Source organism: Arachis ipaensis, chromosome B6 (genome assembly GCF_059453495.1).
Source record: "Arachis ipaensis isolate K30076 ecotype BB chromosome B6, ASM5945349v1, whole genome shotgun sequence".
Lineage (NCBI taxonomy): Eukaryota > Viridiplantae > Streptophyta > Magnoliopsida > Fabales > Fabaceae > Arachis > Arachis ipaensis.
Genome location: NC_142441.1, coordinates 125,843,916 through 125,856,996, shown reverse-complemented (window position 1 = coordinate 125,856,996; position 13,081 = coordinate 125,843,916).

Here is a 13,081-nt window from a genome sequence, read left to right as displayed (position 1 = left end):
AATAATTATATTAATTCAAATGGAATATTATTATATTTTTTGCTAACACCAAAAATATAATAATAGTATGATAATTGAGAATATTAAATGAGATTTGAGAATAATTAGTTATTCTATTTCTAAATTTGAATTATAAATTTGGATGAAGATCCTAATTGATTCTATTTTAAATTGTTATGATATGATTAATAAAATTTGAAGGAGTCAGATTTGGAATTTTAAGATATGATTTAAATTTGAATTGAGATTCAAATTTAAAATCAATAACAAATCTCATACTATATATATGTATGCCAAGAGTAGAGGAAAGTGATGAGATGAGAATAAAACACAAGAGTTTTATTCCTTTACCTCTACGCACATAAATGTATGTGAGCCTAATTCTTGGAGAAGAATTTTATGGTGTGCAAAGAGTTGCAAGAGGTTCTTCAATTTAGATCAGATGTCCATTCGTCAAAGAGTTGACAGCAAATGTTGGTCTCGGTGGGGATACGCATAGAGTTTTCGTACAATCGAAGAATAAAGTTTTTACTAAAGTGTCTAAAGGTATTTAGATCTGATCTATATATTATTATTGGAATAAAGTTTAAGCACAAAATAGATCTTTAAGGATTACTTTCTTTTCTTCCGCTGCGTATTATGAACACATGGTAATCCTTCAGTGGTATCAGAGCTTTGGATTTTTGTGTTTAAATTTTATTCCTATTTTTTTGAATTAATAGGATTAATTCAAAAAAATTTTTAAACATGCGATGTAGTTATTTCTATTGAGATGGTTTTCTAATAAATTAATAGTTAATTTATTTCAATGTTAATTATTTAATTGTGATTAAATTATCATTTTTTTTAATATAAAAGTTATATTTATAATAAAATATTTTGTTTGATTTTTTTATTTATTAAATTTTATTGTGATTTTGATCATAATAAAAGGAATAAGATGCAAAATATCTTTTGTTTGTTTTTTATATATATAAGTGTATATATAAAGGTCAAATTTGATTTGATAATTTTTTAAGGCTAAACGTCAGTACATGAAAAATTAAATTTTGATTTGATTGATGTGTTTTGAACACTATAATTTTAGAAATTAGTTTTTCTAATGTTCTTGATTATAAAGAACGGCTTGACAACAAGGAGTTTTATTTTCAAGATAATAATCAGTATATACATTTGATGTATTAGGAATTTAATTTTATATTTTTACCTAGACAACATGGGAGTATAAAATTTAATCTATGAGTACTGATAAAAAAAAAATCTCTAACAATAGAGATAAATTCCAAAAGTTAGGAGATTGTCAAAAAAAATAATTTATCTCTTGTTTACAAGGAGCAACTGTAAACCCCGGTTAAATCAGTAGATAATTAGTCAATAAATTAATTTTTAATAAGAAAGATTAGAAATGTAAATATTATATTAAATTAGAATAGAGCTCATCGAAACGAGAATTTTGGCACTAATTTCGAAAAAAACGGTCCAAGATTGGACCGAACGGGCTGAACCGGTTGAACCGGGCCCAAATCGGGCCGTAGGCCCAACCGGACCAGTTTATTAAAAGGACCCACGTCCTCCTCTTCCCCATTTCAGCAATGTTCAAGTTGCAGGGGAAAGGAGAGAAAGGAATCCCGTAACCCTACGGTGAAATTCCAACTAACGTAACTCCTCCGTCCGAGCTCCGATCGTCGCACCGTTTGTGGCCATGCGTTCACTGCGTTGAGCTCTATATTTTTACTAGAACAATTTCATAGGTAACTTGTTATTTCACACTCAGCCTTCTTTTCCCCCAATTTTCGATTTTTGAGTGAGAATGTTGAATTTCTTTGATTTCTGATGTTTTAGGATCCAATTAGCTTGAGAAAAATGTTCACTCTTGCTTATGTGAAGCTTGAGTAAGGTGAGGATACGATAATTCTATTTTATTTTTATTGAATTTGAGCTTTGACTATTAAATTGGATATATATGTGTTATGAATGTGTATTATGTTATGAATAAATAATTGGAGCTTGAAATTGTGAATACTGAAACTTGGAGGAAGCGGATTAGTTGAGTTTTGAGGGGCTGCCTTGGTTTTGAATAAATAGCTTTGGTCGTTACGTGAAAATCGGCCAAGGTATGGTTTAGGTTTCTTGCATTTAATATATAATGTTCTGTGAAAACTTAGGCTAGACGACCATAGGATAAGTTGGAATGCAGGTGTATGTTTAATGTTTAGTAATTTGTCGATGAATATATTTGGTTAAAATTTATTGGATAATTAGTTATTAATTTTGGATGGTGAATGTTGTTATGTTAATTTGGAGAGAATTATGGTTGAATGTTATTGTTGATGAACATGGTTGGTTTGGTGCTTGTTGATTAACTAATGATTTGGTGAATTATTGATTTGAGGTATTTTGTGTTAGAAACCTAGGATTAGTGAACTATGATCCTTAGTTGAATTTTGGTTGTTGGATTTGAATATTGTATGAGTATAATTATTGATTTGAGGTAGATTTATTGTGGTGACTGTTATGATGATGAGGAAGGGTATGTTGAATTGAAAAGAAAGCAGGTTTGGACTCGAAAATGGTGGCAAAGTCCGAGTTTTAGAGAAGATGCTGCCGAAATTTTATAAAAATTAGAGATTTTATTTATATGATTATTTAAAAAGATTTAGATTCAAAGGTTATATGGTTTGATTTAGAGTTGTTAAGAAAATGAGCATGTTTTAAGTTTGATTCATTTAGAAAAGAATGAATTATGTTTTGAATTGGAACTATTGATGGACGGAATAGGAGGTGTGGTAATGAAGGATAAGGATTGAATATGATTGACGTATAATGATGAATGAGATGTGATTGAGAATTATGTGGATGTTGATGAATTATAATTGAATTATTTATATGGCTTATGAATTTGAATAATCTGAGATACGAGATTCCCTGGATCAAGTGCCGTGGCTTGCCACCACGTGTACCAGGTTGAAAACTCGATATTCTGTTGATCCTACGACGTAAGTGTGACTGGGCACTATATAAATTCCTGAAAATGTTACCCCCATTGAGCAATATTGATATTATTTGAGAAAAAGCTATGCATAGACTCTTGGGGATGCACGTCGGGGGACAGTCTAAGGACAATTCAGACTTGTCGGGTTGGCTGGATAACAGATAGATGAGCCTCATCAGCCATAGGACAGGCATGCATCATATGCATAATACTTGAATTACTTGCTTGTGCTTTAATTGGGTGTGCCTATGTGTACTTGCCATGTTAAATGTGTATTTGTTACCTGCAGTAACTGTAACCTTCTTGTGCTTGCCTTTATCTGTTTAATTGTCTGTGAAAATGCATGATGGAGTTAGAGGTATGGAGGAATGGCAGTATGGGACTTAGATTTTAAGGTTAAGTTAAGTTAGGATTAAATATTCTTAGAAAACCACCTTTTATGGCTCCTGTTTAATACTTTAAGCTCTATAATCTGAGTGTCGATGTTCTAGGATTGCCTCTGGCATTCCCAGGACCTTATATATTATGTGTGTGGCACCTTTACCATACTGAGAACCTCCGGTTCTCATTCCATACTATGTTGTTGTTTTTCAGATGCAGGTCGAGAGGCATCTCGTTAGGCGTCTGGACTCTTGAAGCGGAGTGGTTATTGGGTAGTTTTGTTGTACAGTGATGTATAAATATGTACTTAGCTTTCTCTCTGCATAACTTGTTCTTTTTAATCCTCTTAGATGTTTATGGAGAGGCAGGATTGTGTATATGTACTTTTGGGTTTTGGATATGTATGTATATATGTGTAAATATTCTCCGACCAGTCTTGACTTCGCAGGCTGAGTTAGGAGCTTGCTATTTTGTATCTTTGGCACTCTATTCCTACTTTTGTTATCATATGTTTAATAGTTATGGTTTTCTTAGCACTCAAGTTAACTCGTTCCTTGAGCGTTGCACTTTTATTTCGCAACTTTTATTTCCCCTATTCTTCAAGGCTCATAGCATGTTATAATTCTTCTGCTATTATGTGTACTCATTTTATTTTAGAGGTTGTAATACCACACCACCTTTGTTTTACGACTTAAGCGTAAAGCTTAGTGTGGTAGGGTGTTACATTATGGTATCTGAGCAGTTCGTTCCTATAGAGCCTGAAAGACGGACTGATTGTACTTCTGTGCATTCTCTGTATATGTGTGTATGTGCTATTAGGATATCTGATTGATATATATGGCATAAACGTTTGTGAGCATGCATTTGGAACTTAAAGCATTAGACTTGTGATATTGAGACTGATCAACTTAATATCACTTGTTTGGTGTGTATAAGGACCAGATGTCGACTCGCGGACGCGGTCGCGGGTGAGGTAAAAGTAGGATAGGCACCGTTACTCCTAACCCGGTTGGGAATGATCCAGTAGACTTTATGGCTGCCCTGGAAAATATGGCTGCAGCTATGCAGGCAACAGCTGAGGTGCTGGGTAACCAGATAAATCAGGGTAATCACAGGAATAATAATGATGAGAACGGTCCTATGACACTTACTACGTTTTTGAAAGTTCGCCCTCCAACTTTTAGGGGAACCTCAAATCTCACTAATGCAGATAATTGGATCCAGGCTATGGAAAGGGCGTTGCAGGTTCCTGAGGAGCAATGGGTTGTGTTTGGAACTTATCAGCTGCAAAGCGAGGCTCAGCATTGGTGGTAGGGAATACGACGTATCCTGCAGGTAGATGATGCTGGAATAACCGGGAGGTTGGTTATCTAAGAATCATGTTTTGCTTGATTGTTCTGAGAAGTCAGTACAGTTTATGCTGGAAGGGTCAGAAGCACCGGTTGTGGTGAATGGTTACTATTTGAATTCTATGATAGTAAACTGTTCTGGAACTGAATGTCAGGGTATTATGTTATTAACTGCGGGAGTATCAGGTGATGATTAGAGTATAGAGCAGATTTTCGTTGTATGTGAATTTCCAAATGTGTTTCCAGATGATATTAATGAATTTCCACCTAATCGGGAGGTTGAGTTTGCAATTGAGTTGGTGGATGGAGCTGGTTCGATTTCAATTACTCCTTATAGGATGTCACCTTTAGAAATGGCTGAACTGAAAGCTCAGCTGGAAGATCTGTTGGGTAAGCATTTTATCCGACCAAGTGTTTCTCCGTGGGGAGCGCCGGTGTTACTGGTAAAGAAGAAGGATGGGAGTATGCGGTTGTGTGTCGATTATCGGCAATTGAATAAGATCACTGTGAAGAATAAATATCTGTTGCCTAGAATCGATGATCCAATGGATCAGTTACAGGGTGCCGGTGTGTTTTCTAAGATTGACCTGCGATTCGGGTATCATCAGATAAGGGTTAGAGACGAGGATATACCAAAAACTGCTTTCAGGACGCGTTATGGTCATTATGAGTATACAGTGATGTCCTTTGGGTTAACTAATGCCCCGAAAGTATTTATGGATTATATGAACAGGATTTTTCGACCGTATCTGGACAAGTTTGTTATTGTCTTCATTGATGATATTCTTGTTTATTCTAAGTCTGAAGAGGAACATGCTGAACACTTCCGAACTGTACTGCAAATTCTGAGAGACAGGAAGTTATATGCTAAGTTATCTAAATGTGAGTTCTGGAAGAGTGAAGTGAAGTTTCTCGGCCACGTGGTGAGTAAGCAGGGGATAGCTGTGGATTCTACTAAGGTGGAAGCAGTGATGAATTGGGAGCGACCAACTTTAGTGACAAAGATCAGGAGTTTCCTAGGTTTGCCGGGGTATTATCGCAGATTCATTAAAGGATTTTCACAGCTCGCCTTACCTTTAACTAAGTTGACTAGGAAGGATACGCTTTTTGTCTGGACTCCGGAGTGTAAGGAAAGTTTTCAAACGTTGAAGCACAAATTGACTATTGCACCCGTGTTGGTATTGCCTGAACTAAGTAAACCGTTTGAAGTGTACTGTGATGCATCACTGAAGGGTTTAGGGTGCGTTCTGATGCAGCACTAGAATGTTGTAGCATATGCCTTACGGCAGTTAAGGCCGCATGAGATGAACTACCCGACACATGATTTAGAACTTGCTGCTGTTGTGTTTGCTTTAAAGATTTGGAGGCACTACCTCTATGGTGTTAAGTTTCATGTTTTCTCAGACCATAAGAGTTTGAAATATCTTTTTGAGCAGAAAGAGTTGAATATGCGTCAGAGAAGGTGGATTGAGCTTTTGAAAGATTATGATTTTGAATTAAATTATCATCCAGGAAAAGCGAACGTTGTGGCGGATGCCTTGAGTCAGAAATCTTTATATGCAGCTTGGATGATGCTACGGGAAGAAGAATTACTAAGGGCATTTCAAGGCTTGAATTTGAGAATTAGAGAAAAATCTGGAATTTTGTGTTTAAGTCAGTTACAGATTTCAAGTGAATTTAAATCAGAACTTCTGAAAGCTCATCAAGACAGCGAAGTGTTACGTAAGATATTACCAGCAGTTGAACATGAAAAACAGTAGAGAGTGTCAGAAGGACAGGATGGTTTGTGGAGGTTCAAGAACCAGATTATTGTGCCAAATATTGGAGACCTGCGACCGAGTACCTTGAAGGAAGCTCATAAGCGGGTTTTTAATTCATCCAGGGAGCACCAAAATATATCAGGATCTGAAAGTGACGTTCTGGTGGCCAGGTATAAAGAATAATGTGGCATTGCATGTATCTATATGTTTAACGTGTCAGAAGGTTAAGATTGAGCATCAAAGACCATCAGGGACCCTTCAACCTTTGGAGATTCCACAATGAAAATGGGAGAGTATCGCAATGGATTTTGTGATAGGGTTGCCTAGAACCCGATTAGGTTGTGACGCTATTTGGGTGGTTGTGGATCGACTGACAAAATCAGCTCACTTTTTTCCTATCCGAATAAGTTGTACAATGGAAGAATTAGCTCGAATGTATATTAAAGAGATTGTCAGGTTGCATGGCGTGCCTTCTACCATTATATCTGACAGGGATCCTCGCTTTACATCAAGATTCTTGGGAGCTTTTCAGCGTGCATTTGGGACTCAGTTAAGCTTGAGTACTACGTATCACCCTTAGACAGATGGTCAGTCAGAAAGAACTATTCAGACCTTGGAGGATATGCTAAGAGCTTGTGTTTTGGACCAGCCGGCGAGCTGGGATCGGTATATGCCATTAATAGAATTTGTTTATAATAATAGCTATCATGCGAGCATTGGAATGGCTCCATATGAGGCTCTGTATGGCATAAAATGTCAATCTCCATTGTGTTGGTATGAAACTGGAGAAAGAAGTTTGTTAGGGCCTGAGATGATAGCTGAAACTACTGAACAGGTAAAGAAGATTCGTAACCGAATGCTTATAGCCCAAAGCCGCCAAAAGAGCTATGCTGATCAGAGGCGAAAGCCTTTGGAGTTCGAAGAAGGAGAACATGTCTTTCTGAAAGTTACACCAACCACTAGAGTGGGAAGAGCTATTAAGACTAAGAAAATGAATCCCCGTTATGTTGGACCGTTTGAGATCCTGAAAAGAATTAAGCCGATAGCTTATAGAATTGCCTTACCGCCATATCTTTCGAATCTGCATGATGTGTTTCATGTATCACAGCTTCGGAAGTATACTCCTGACGCAAGTCATGTTCTAGAACCAGAACCAATCCAAGTGAGAGAAGATCTAACACTCACAGTAATTCCAGTGAGAATTGATGACATCAGTATTAAACGATTACGCGGGAAGGAAGTATCATTGGTAAAAGTAGCTTGGAGTCGAGCTGGTATCGAAGAACATACCTGGGAGCTCGAATCAGATATGCGAAAGGACTATCCACATCTCTTTTCAGGTAACTGAATTTGAATTTTGAGGATAAAATTCTTTATTAGGTGGGTAGGATGTAAACCCCAGTTAAATCAGTAGATAATTAGTCAATAAATTAATTTTTAATAAGAAAGATTAGAAATGTGAATATTATATTAAATTAGGATAAAGCTCATCAAAACGAGAATTTTGACACTAATTTCGAAGAAAACGGTCCAAGATTGGACCGAACGGGCTGAACCGGGCCCAAATCAGGCCATGGGCCCAACCGGACCAGTTTATTAAAAGGACCCACGTCCTCCTCTTCCTCATTTCAGCAACGTTGAAGTTGCAGGGGAAAGGAGAGAAAGGAATCCCGTAACCCTACGGTGAAATTCCAACTGACGTAACTCCTCCGTCCGAGCTCCGATCGCCGCACCGTTTGCGGCCATGTGTTCACTGTGTTGAGCTCTACGTTTCTACCGGAACAATTTCATAGGTAACTCGTTATTTCACACTCAGTCTTCTTTTCCCCCAATTTTTGAATTTTGAGTGGGAATGTTGAATTTCTTTGATTTCTGATGTTTTAAGATCCAATTAGCTTGAGAAAAACGTTCACTCTTGCTTATGTGAAGCTTGAGTAAGGTGAGGATACGATAATTCTATTTTATTTTCATTGAATTTGAGCTTTGAGTATTAAATTGGATATATATGTGTTATGAATGTGTATTGGGTTGTGAATAAATAATTGGAGCTTGAAATTGTGAATACTAGAACTTGGAGGAAGCGAATTAGTTGAGTTTTGAGGGGCTGCCTTGGTTTTGAATAAATAGCTTTGGTCGTTACGTGGAAATCGGCCAAGGTATGGTTTAGGTTTCTTGCATTTAATATATAATATTCTGTGAAAACTTAGGCTAGACGACCATAGGATAAGTTGGAATGCAGGTGTATGTTTAATGTTTAGTAATTTGTCGATGAATATATTTGGTTGAACTTTATTGGATAATTAGTTATTAATTTTGGATGGTGAATGTTGTTATGTTAATTTGGAGAGAATTATGGTTGAATGTTATTGTTGATGAACATGGTTGGTTTGGTGCTTGTTGATTAACTAATGATTTGGTGAATTATTGATTTGAGGTATTTTGTGTTAGAAACCTAGGATTAGTGAACTATGATCCTTAGTTGAATTTTGGTTGTTGGATTTGAATATTGTATGAGTATAATTATTGATTTGAGGTAGATTTATTGTGGTGACTGTTATGATGATGAGGAAGGGTATGTTGAATTGAAAAGAAAGCAGGTTTGGACCCGAAAAGGGTGGCAAAGTCTGAGTTTTAGAGAAGATGCTGCCGAAATTTTATAAAAATTAGAGATTTTGTTTATATGATTATTTAAAAAGATTTAGATTCAAAGGTTATATGGTTTGATTTAGAGTTGTTAAGAAAATGAGCATGTTTTAAATTTGATTCATTTAGAAAAGAATGAATTATGTTTTGAATTGGAACTATTGATGGACGGAATGGGAGGTGTGGTAATGAAGGATAAGGATTGAATATGATTGACGTATAATGATGAATGAGATGCGATTGAGAATGATGTGGATGTTAATGAATTATAATTGAATTATTTATATGGCTTATGAATTTGAATAATCTGAGATACGAGATTCCCTGGATCAAGTGCTGTGGCTTGCCACCACGTGTACCAGGTTGAAAACTCGATACTCTGTTGACCCTACGATGTAAGTGTGACCGGGCACTATATAAATTCCTGGGAATGTTACTCCTATTGAGCAATATTGATTATTTGAGAAAAAGCTATGCATAGACTCTTGGGAATGCACGTCGGGGGACAGTCTAAGAACAATTCAGACTTGTCTGGTTGGCTGGATAACAGACAGATGAGCCTCATCAGCCATAGGACAGGCATGCATCATATGCATAATACTTGAATTACTTGCTTGTGCTTTAATTGGGTGTGCCTATGTGTACTTGCCATGTTAAATGTGTATTTATTACCTGCAGTAACTGTAACCTTCTTGTGCTTGCCTTTATCTGTTTAATTGTCTGTAAAAATGCATGATGGAGTTGGAGGTATGGAGGAATGGCAGTATGAGACTTAGATTTTAAGGTTAAGTTAAGTTAGGATTAAATAATCTTAGAAAACCACCTTTTATGGCTCCTGTTTAATACTTTAAGCTCTATAATCTGAGTCTCGATGTTCTAAGATTGCCTCTGGCATTCCCAGGACCTTATATATTATGTGTGTGGCACCTTTACCATACTGAGAACCTCCGGTTCTCATTCCATACTATGTTGTTGTTTTTCAGATGCAGGTCGAGAGGCATCTCGTTAGGCGTCTGGACTCTTGAAGCGGAGTGGTTACTGGGTAGTTTTGTTGTACAGTGATGTATAAATATGTACTTAGCTTTCTCTCTGCATAACTTGTTCTTTTTAATCCTCTTAGATGTTTATGGAGAGGCAGGATTGTGTATATGTACTTTTGGGTTTTGGATATGTATGTATATATGTGTAAATATTCTCCGACCAGTATTGACTTCGCAGGCTGAGTTAGGAGCTTGTTATTTTGTATCTTTGGCACTCTATTCCTACTTTTGTTATCTTATGTTTAATAGTTATGGTTTTCTTAGCACGCAAGTAACTCGTTCCTTGAGCGTTGCACTTTTATTTCGCAACTTTTATTTTCCCTATTCTTCAAGACTCCTAGCATATTATAATTCTTCTGCTATTATGTGTACTCATTTTATTTTAGAGGTCGTAATACCACACCACCTTTGTTTTACGACTTAAGCGTAAAGCTTAGTGTGGTAGGGTGTTACAGCAACCTGACAATCAGGAGACTTGTACTCAAAGATAGAATTTATTTATGCATATGATGATGTATAAGGAGAATTAATTTTATACTTGAAACTAGACAACCTAGGGGTATAAAATAGAATTCAGTTAAATAATTGTCTGACAACCAGATAATTATTTGGGATTATAATTATATGGGATATAATTTAATCATGTTTATTTAGAATAGGTATGAGTAACAACTTGACAACCAAGTTACTCATTCACGATTCTAAATAATTTTGCCAGAAATATAGATTTCTTGTTTACTTTCATATTTTAGATTTTTAAATATATCCATCTTTCGTATGGCATACTTGAAAGTAACAAATTGGCTACAAATTGAGAATTGTTCTTATTTATGAAAGGATTACATGATAATCCTACTGAAATAATATATTCCAATAAAATTGGTTTTGGAATGGTCAAAACTTGTGAAATATTTGTAATATTATTTTACATAGGTTGTTTTAACAACCATGAGTTCTAATTTCAAAAGCATATACCCACTATTTATTACTGAACATCTTGAGAAGATGTATGGTGCCCAAAGTAAGATAATATGACTATCAAAGATTTTATTTAAATTAGTGGGAGTATTGGGCAATATATTTTGAATTAAACAATTTTAGAAGTTGGAATGCCATTCGGCAAATGGCTTTAGCGAGAATTGTTCTTGCAAGCATTTTTGGAGTTTTATTTTGTTGTAAACAATTTATAATTGGCTTTAATATGATTAAGGTTTGTGGCCTTTTTGGAAAAACTCAATATGAGTATTGAGGATGCGAATCAAAATTGCTCTTAAGGGTTGGTTTGACCAATAATAAAAATATTAAGTATTTTTATTATAAGAGTTTAAAGTAAAATCTCTAATATCCAATTGATATTCTATTAAATAGAAAATGAGATTCTCTCCGTGCATAAATACTAGTACTCTATGTACTCCATTATGTTTAAGAAACATGAAATTTGATTTCGTTGAATATCACTGTTTGTTAAATATTTGGACTACATTTTAGAAATATTGCTAAATTAACAAATTCCTCACTAAATCAATTTTTTACCCATATGAGATATGAAAAAGGCATAAGCTGAAACTCAAGAACATTAGAGTTTGAAGATGTCTTATGTGTGTTAAGAGATTGCACAACAATAGAATTGATATTAGGTCCGATAAATGAGATTTATTGGTTACTCTAAAGAAATAATGAGATTATTTTTATCAGAAATAAAGTGTCTGTGATAAGAGGTTAAACTCTTTTTTAGAAAAGGGATTCCATCTTAAAGAAGAGTGGGAGTGCAATTACTTTTATTAGAATTGTATACCACTCAACAGAGGATATACTTTCTCTTGAAAGTATAAAAGGTTTGATCGTCAAACGAACTTTTTGAACAAGTAACCTATTTGTATAATGATACAATTCTATAAAGATAGATCTAATGGTTACTTAGATTTTTTTATAATCATGTTCAATAAGGATTGTCCTTAAAATAAAATTACGCACTATTGTAGTGGGAGATTTCATGTTTTGAGAAAATGTGATATTTATTATACATTAGGCATATTTTACAAAAAAGTCAAGCACATATGCTCAAGAGCTAAGGTGTTTAAGGTCAAAAGAGTTTTGATAAACACAAATGTGCATTGAAAAATTATACACATGATTGATTGGCTCTAGTGCAAGTGGGAGATTATTGTGATAATAGTATGCCCAAGATCCAATCTATCATGATTGGCTCTCGTACAAGTGGGAGATTGTTGGGAATAAATAGTATGACCACAATCCAATCAATCACGTGTTAAATAATTTGTTATTGTTATTATATTAAAATATTAATTTAATAACGTCCTTGATTAAATTTAGAGATTTATCATTGTGATAGTGATGACAATATTGAGAGATGAATCTTTTATAATTTAATCTAAATTGTTCTTGGTCATTGGATTATTAAAAAGGAGATTAATAATTCGGAACGATCAATATATATATATATATATATATATATATATATATATATATATATATATATATATAATGGTCTTCATTGGATGAAGATTAATAGATCTCATTTATTAAATTAAATATATAGATGGTGCATATAGAGATATGACCATTGAACGGACTCACTTTGGGAATTCCTAATGGTTATAATTACTGTATATTTGTCAATAGGATATTCTCAAGATGAACATAGTAATATAGTTTCCTTTGACCTGCGACTATCATAGTAATTAACAATGTATTTATTATACTTTGATTCCGGACACTTAATACCCTAGGGTGCTAGTTGAATAGATATTGGGTATGATTTAAATACTTGTAGAATTAATGATTAGTCAATAAGGAATCCGTCAACTCTCGGTAAAGAGTTTGAGCTCTGATTATAATGACTGAGATGAATAAAACATTGGCCAAGGGGATTGAATGAATGAAGAAATGAGTTTC